Here is an 8558-nt window from a genome sequence, read left to right as displayed (position 1 = left end):
CTGACTTGCTGTACAGGGAGAACACTGTAAGAACGGCCCATGTTCTGAATTCTGTCGCTGTACATTTCAAAAGTGCTGAAGAAATAGTTACACTATCTACGTCCATCCTGCCTCGCTCATTATTGTCTTAATCGAAATTGCAGATGGCCTCTTATCTGCTTGTTGTCCCCTTATGCCATAGTTTGTACATCTCAATTGTCAGTAGAAACCACATTTGTTTAAGCAAGACAGCCATATCAGCTATGTTTTTTTAAAAGGCAGTAAATGAGGCTGAAGGAACTGTTTCACTGCCAGACAATAGCTAGGTGTAGCAGTGGTAAGGTGTTGGGACTGCTGTGGGGACTCTGCTTTTGGGACAGCTTTATGTAGGCCCTAACAGTTTGTGGGAACCGTTTGTCACTGTTATAGTGCAATGAATGTATTGTTTAGTGTTGTGTTGTGTAGTGGCTTTGCTGGCGTGCATCCCACAAGATTTAAATGCTAAAATTCCACTACTACTGAGGATGAGAGACTTCCAGCACTGGGTGTCTGCCCATTGCCTGTGTACATTGCGTCACCTCAATCGTCAGATAATGTGACCTCTGCTTGTCCCTCGGCTCTTTGTCACTGGAAGAGCCTCTTGATCTTCGTTTCTGGCAGTCCCATATGGGTAGTGGCAACGAGGAAGGTGGTGATGACACATCACTCACAGGCTGGGGCGCAGTTCACGAAGGGAATGCAATAAATGGAGTGGAGACCCCACAACTCCACATTACTCACATAAATTACCTCAAATTGCTGACATTGTTTCTTTCGCTGAGACACTTTCGACCCTCCCTTCGGAATTGTTACGTCTTGATCAGAACGGACAATACGACTGTGGTGGCTTACATCAACCGTCGGGGTGGCACTCGCTCCCTGCGCTTACACAGACTATCCGTAAAGATTATTCTGTTGAGCAGAGCATACCTACTTTCACTACGTGTGACTCATGTCCCACGCGTACTAAACGTAGGAGCGGACTTATTGTCCAGAGGGAATCCCCATCACCAGGAATGGAGACTCCATCCCCAAGTGCTGAAACAGTTCTTCTCCTCTAAGCCTCATACTCCCCACTCTAGTCTGAGTGAGTGAGCTGCATGCAGTCGTGTGAAGTACTTAAGTAAAAATACTTGAAAGTACTACTTAAGTAGTTTTTTACTAGTACTTTACTAGTACTTTACTTTAGAATTTATATTTTTGACAACTTTTACTTTTACTCCACTACATTCCTAAAGAAAATAATGTACTTTCTACTCCATGCATTTTCCCTGACACCCTATAGTACTCGTTACATTTTGAATGCTTAGCAGGACAGGAAAATGGTCTAATTCACGTACTTAAAGAGAAAATCCCTGGTCGTCCCTATTGCATCTGATCTGGCGGTCTCACTAAACACAAATGCTTCGTTTGTAAATAATGTCTGAGTGTTGGAGTGTGCCGATGGCTATCCGTAAATTTAAAAAACAAGAAAATCGCAGCATCTGGTTTTCTGGATATAAGGAATTTGAAACGATTTATATTTTTACCTTTACTTTTGATACTTAAGTATATTTTAGCAATTACATTTACTTTTGATACTTAAGTATATTTAAAACCAAATACTTTTTTACTTAAGTAGGATTTTAGTGGGTGACATTCACTTTTACTTGAGTCATTTTCTATAAAGGTATCTTTACTTTTACTCAAGTATGAAAATTGGGCACTTTTTCCACCACTGGCTGCATGCACTGTCAGTTCAACATTTCTGCCTACAGTTTGCCCAGGGTTTTTCCAAAGTTTCCTTGTTGCCCAACCCGCCTTTATTCTTAAGGTCAGAGGTAACGACAATTGTCTCGGCTTGGAGCTTGTGGCTTTCCACCTGTCGACCTTTCCCTTATATGGAAGAAGAGCTTCTCCACCGTTTCTGTCCAGTATACGCATTGCACATTTACTATGATAGAACGAGAGCTTTGCCGAAGAGCGACCATCTCTTTGTGTGCTGGTCACCGCCCTGCAAGTTATCACATTGCATTGTGGAAGCTATTATACTGAACAAAAATATAAACTCAACATGTAAAGTCTTGGTCCCATGTTTCATGAGCTGAAATAAAAGAGCCCCAGAATGTTCGTAACACACAAAAAGCTTATTTCTCTCGAAGTTTGTGCACACATTTCTTTACATCCCTGTTAGTGAGCATTTCTCATTTGCCAAGATAATCCTTCCACCTGACAGGTATGGCATATCAAGAAGCTGATGAAACAGCAAGATCATTACACAGCTGCACCTTGTGCTGGGGACAATAAAAGGCCACTCCAAAATGTGCAGTTTTGTCACACAACATAATGCCAAAATGTCTCAAGTTTTGAGGGCGCTTGCAATTGGCATGCTCACTGCAGGAATGTCCACTAGAGCTGTTGCCAGATAATTGAATGTTCATGTCCCTACCATAAGCCGCCTCCAACGTTGTTTTAAAGAATTTGGCACTACTTCCAACCGGCCTCACAACCGCAGACCACATGTAATCACTCCAGCCCAGGACCTCCACATCCGGCTTCTTCACCTGCCAGGATCGTCTGAGACCAGCCACCCAGACAGCTGATGAATTTTTGGGTTTGCACAACCGAAGATTTTCTGCACAAACTGTCAGAAACCTTTTCATGGAAGCTCATCTGCATGCTCGTCATCCTCATCCGAGTCTTGACCTGACTGCAGTTCGGCGTCGTATCCGACTTCAGTGGGCAAATGCTCACCTTCGATGGCCACTGGCATGCTGGAGAAGTGTGCTCTTCACAGATCAATCTCGATTTCAACTGTACCGGGCAGATGACGGGTATGGCATCTTGTGGTCAAGCGGTTTGCTGATGTCATAGTTGTGAACCCAAGGTGCCAGTGGAGATATGATATGGGCATGCATAAGCAATGGACAACGAACACAGTTGCATTTTAATTTGAATGCACAGAGATACCGTGACGAGATCCTGAGGCCCGTTGTTGTGCCATTCATCCACCGCCATCACATCATGTTTCAGCAGCTGAAAATGTCCCAGTTCTTCCATGGCCTGCATGCAGGCTCGTGCGGTGGAGGAGATCTTCGTGGGCTATACTCAGCCTTGTCTCAGGGTAGTAAGTTGGTGGTCTGTTGACCCCTCTAGTGGTATGGGGGCTGTGCTTTGGCAAAGTGGGTGGGGTTAAATCCTGGCTGGCTCGCCCTGTCCGGAGTATTGTCGGACGGGGTCACAGTGTTCCTTGACACACCACTGTCTCAGCATCCAGTATCTATAATGCAATAGTCTATGTGCCAGGGGGCTAGGGTCAGTCTGTTATATCTGGTGTAATTCTCCTGTCTTATCTGGTGTCCTGTATGTTAAGTATGCTCCCTCTAATTATGCTCCCCCTTCTATATCTCCCTTTCACCCTCTCGTCCCAGAGGACCTGAGCCCTAGGACCATGCCTCAGGACTACCTGGAATGATGACACCTGGATGTCCCGAGTCCACCTGGTCGTACTGCTGCTCCAGTTTCAACTGTTCTGCCTCCGGCTGTGGAACCCTGACGTGTTCACTCTCTCTCTGTCTCTCTCTCTCTGTCTCTCTCTCTCTCTCTCTCTCTCTCTCTCTACCGCACCTGCTGTCTCAACCTCTGAATGCTCGGCTATGAAAAGCTAACTGACATTTAGTCCTGAGGTACTGACTTGTTGTACCTTCTGCAACCACTGTGATTATTATTTGACCCTGCTGGTCATCTATTAACTTTGACCATATTGAAGAAAAATCTGGCCTTAATGGCCATGTACTCTAATAATCTCCACCCAGCTCTGCCAGAAGAGAACTGGCCACCCCTTGGAGCCTGGCTCCTCTCTAGGTTTCTTCCTAGGTTCCCTAGGAGTTTTTCCTAGCCACTGTGCTTATACATCTGCATTGCTTGCTGTATGAGGTTTTAGGCTGGGTTTCTGTATAGCACTTTGTGACATCTGCTGATGTAAAAAAGGCTTTATAAATACATTTGATTGATTAATTGATGTCACCCATTGAGTATGTTTGGGATGCTCTGGATTGATGTGTATGACAGCGTGTTCCAGTTCCCGCCAATATCCAGCAACTTCGCACAGCTATTGAAGAGGAGTGGTCAACATTCCACAGGCCACAATCAACAGTCTAATCAACTCTATGCTAAGGATAGGGTCACATCAGATACTGACTGGTTTTCTGATTGACACCCCTACCCTTGAGGAGAGTGCACAGTTATTGTCACGACTTCCGCCGAAGACCGTCCCTCACCTTGTTCGGGCGGCGTTCGGCGGTCGACGTCACCGACCTTCTAGCCATCGCCGATCCACTTTTCATTTTCCATTGGTTTTGTCTTGTCTTCCATCACACCTGGTTCCAATTCCATCAATTACATGTTGTGTATTTAACCCTTTGTTCCCCCCGCATGTTCTTGTCCGTAATTGTTTGTTGTCAGTGCTTGTGCACGTTATGTTCTGGTGTGCGTCGGGTTATGTACCCATTTATTTTATTGTTCTGTATCTGGTGGGTTTTGATGATTAAACTTAGTTTTGCTCTCATGCGTCTGACTTCTCTGCCACCAGTACGCACCCCTGACAGTTATGAACTAATGTGTTATATTCTCCTACATTAATTTCACATTCCCATTAACTTCAAAGTGTTTATTTTCAAATGGTATCAAGAATATCCATATCTTTGTTTCAGGGCCTGAGCTAAAGGCGGTTCGATTTGGGTATGTCATTTTAGGTGAAAATTGAAAAAAAGGGACGGATCTTTATTAACAATATTAAGACATTTCTGTTCTACTAATGCTGTGTTTATTTAAAGGGATGGTTCCACTCTAGCTCCCTGCAGCTGGTTTAGATGTATAGTCAATGACACGGGGCGGCTTGGGATAGAGATAAACTTGAGGAACAAAATAGATCTGTACTGTTACAAAATCCTTTTCTGTCTCTGAGTAACTTGGTCACGCGGCACACGAGACAAAGAGCCTCTGAGAGTGACCATAGTTCTTTGATCCACCCTGTTCTTTTCATAATCTTTCAAGGGCACAACTGTGGAGATATGAGGTGATCAGAGGCTGACTTGAGCACTGTTAAGAATTCTATAAGCAGAAAGTAGTAATGAACTCTATGAACTCTAACAACACATAGCCACAAGAAGAAAACAAGGTGACTTATGATTCCCTGATCTGCCGGGAGGGGTGGAACCAGCCATGACTAAGCATTTGTAGGTCTGCTACAAAATACCCTGTATTCTCTGTATGATTTTAAGTTCTCGGTCTTACACTCACGTGTGGTATCAACCAGCTCCCTTATTGCAATTCGTATAATAAAGATTGACTGTTTGAAGAAATAACAATATGCACATTCTATAGATACTGTATATATATATATATGTACCATTTTCTACATTTACTACAAATCAGCCCTAATTACATTTTCTATTCTGTTTCTAAAGGCAAAAAATGTGCTTCTCTTGGGAATTGATGTGAAAAAGTTGCCTTGATCATCTGAATGCTCAGTTTTACATTGTGCCATTGAAATTCACTCTTAAGGCAATGCAAAATGTATAAAACATCTGACTCAAAGTGGTAATCTTATGCATGGCAAACCTAGATGAAATAACACTGTTTCATTACACACCATTCACTATTCATGTATGTACAGTGCATTCGGAAATAATTCAGACCCCTTGACTTTTTCCACATTTTGTTACGTTACAGCCTTATTCTAAACACGATTAAATTGTTGTTGTTTTTCCTCATCGATCTACAGACATTACCCCATAATGACAAAGCAAAAACCTGTTTTTTAGAAACTATTACAGATTTGTAAAAATATATAAATAAATCACATTTACATAAGTATTCAAACTCTTTACTCAGTACTTTGTTGAAGCACCTTTGGCAGTGATTACAGCTTCGAGTCTTCTTGGGTATGACGCTTCAAGCTTGGCACACCTGTACGTGGGGAGTTCCTCCCATTCTTCTCTGCAGAACCTCTTAAGTTCTGTCAGGTTGGATGGGAAGTGTCACTGCACAGCTATTTTCAGGTCTCTCCAGAGATGTTCGATCGGGTTCAAGTCCGGGCTGTGACTGGGCCACTCAAGGACATTCAGAGACTTGTCCCGAAGCCACTCCTGCGTTGTCTCGGCTGTGTGCTTAGGGTCTTTGTCCCGTTGGACAAAGTCTGAGGTCCTGAGCGCTCTGGAGCAGGTTTTCATCAAGGCTCTCTGTGTACTTTGCTCCGTTTATCCTTTCCTCAATCCTGACTTGTCTCCCAGTCCCTGTCGCTGAAAAACATCCCCACAGGATGATGCTGCCACCACCATGCTTCATCATAGGGATGGTGCCAGGTTTCCTCCAGACGTGACGCTTGGTCAGTCAAAATAGTTCAATCTTGGTTTCATCAGACCAGAGAGTCTTGTTTCTCATGGTCTGAGAGTCCTTTAGGTGCCTTTTGGCATACTCCAAGCAGGCTGTCATGTGCCTTTTACTGAGAAGTGGCTTCCGTCTGGCCACTCTACCATAAAGTCCTGATTGGTGGAGTGCTGCAGAGATGGTTGATCTTCTGGAAGTTTCTCCCATCTCCACAGAGGAACTCTGGAACTCTGGAGTGACCATTGGGTTCTTGGTCACCTCCCTGACCAAGGCCTTTCTCCCCCGATTGCTCAGTTTGGCCAGGCGGCCAGTTCTAGGAAGAGTCTTGCTGATTCCAAACTTCTTCCATTTAAGAATGAGGGAGGCCACTGTGTTCTTGGGGACCTTCCATGCTGCAGACATTTTTTGGTACCCTTCCCCAGATCTGTGCCTCGACACAATCCTGTTTCGGATCTCTGTGGACAATTCCTTCGACCTCATGGCTTGGTTTTTGCTCTGACATGCACTGTCAACTGTGGGACCTTATAAAGACAAGTGTGTGCCTTTCCAAATCATGTCAAATCAATTTAATTGACCACAACTGGACTCCTTGTCACTTGTAATCTTGTAGCCATTTGTTTAAACTCTGCTCTTAGATCTGCTATTGTTAGCTCAAAAGAGAAGACCACTGTGGTCTGCTCACCCAGTACTATTAGTTCAAATGTGAATTCCATAAACTTGAATACCCCCTCGGTTTTCAAATTACGTAGAGGGCTTGGGCTGTTGCACAAAAGCAACCAAAGCCCATGTAAGTCAGTTTACAACATTTCATCATTTGTTACTCTGAGAGTTCCTCATACTGACATTGGTTGCGGCTTCAGGCCCTTTGGTGCCGTCCTTGGAAAAGTAATTCAAATATCTACTCTCTCCTCTATTACAAATAGGGATAGAACAAACGGTGCAGTTCTATGCAATCTTATAGCCATACCAACTATATCAATATCAACTATTAGACAGGGCCTGCAACCACCTATTGAACATAGCTTGTTTGAGTTTGCGACTCCATGTGAATTTAAAAATCATAAAGGACTTGGGTTGATGCATCTGAACATTAGGAGCTTAGTTCCTGAACTGGATTACATTAAGATCTGGGCTATGCAGAGAAATCCGGACATTCTGGCATTGACTGAAACTTGGTTTTCTGGGGGCATTCTGGACTCTGGTATTAATATTGAGGGTTATAATGTGTTCAGAGCTGACAGACAGGGTAGAGGTGGTTGAGTGGCCACTCGTAGGAAAAATAATTTACTGAAATCCATTTACCTTGCCAAATTGTTTTGATACTGTATTTAAGTCTTTGTCTGTTATAGGGGTCTTTACCGTCCTCCCTCGGCTAACCTTAGTGCACTCAAGAAGTTAACTAGTTTGTTGTCTTATTTTACTAAATCAGAAGTTATTATCCTGGGTGACCTAAATTATGATTGGGAAATGCAGGCTTCAGACAATCTAAAAGACATGTGTAATGATCTAAACCTAACCCAGCTGCTGACTAAGCCTACACGGCCCGACCTTAAAGATCCTTCAAACTCAACTCTGATAGATCCTATTCTAACGAATACACCAGAGAAATATGGTTCTACTAGTGTCTTCGCTCAAGATATTTGTGACCATTGCCTGTTTGGCCCTGTCCGGGGGTATCGTCGGATGGGGCCACAGTGTCTCCCGACCCCTCCTGTCTCAGCCTCCAGTATTTATGCTGCAGTAGTTTATGTGTCGGGGGGCTAGGGTCAGTCTGTTATATCTGGAGTATTTCTCCTGTGTTATCCAGTGTCCTGTGTGAATTTAAGTATGCTCTCTCTAATTCTCTCTCTCTTTCTCACTCTTTCTCGCTCTCTCTCTCTCTCACTTTCTTTCTTTCTTTCTTTCTTTCTCTCTCTCTCGGAGGACCTGAGCCCTAGGACCATGCCTAGGACTACCTGGACCTGATGACTCTTTGCTGTCCCCAGTCCACCTGGCCGTGCTGCTGCTCCAGTTTCAACAGTTTCATGGTCCATTAAAAAAAACGAAGGGTTAAAGGTAGGTCGAATGCCTGGTACACCCCCGAGTTATCAGAAGTCATTCATAAAAGAGATGATGCTTGGGTCAAGGCAAGGAACACAGGCTTAGGCCCGGACTGGCAAGCTTTTAAGCAA

This window comes from Salmo trutta, chromosome 31, assembly GCF_901001165.1.
Source record: "Salmo trutta chromosome 31, fSalTru1.1, whole genome shotgun sequence".
Lineage (NCBI taxonomy): Eukaryota > Metazoa > Chordata > Actinopteri > Salmoniformes > Salmonidae > Salmo > Salmo trutta.
This window is presented reverse-complemented; position numbering follows the sequence as displayed.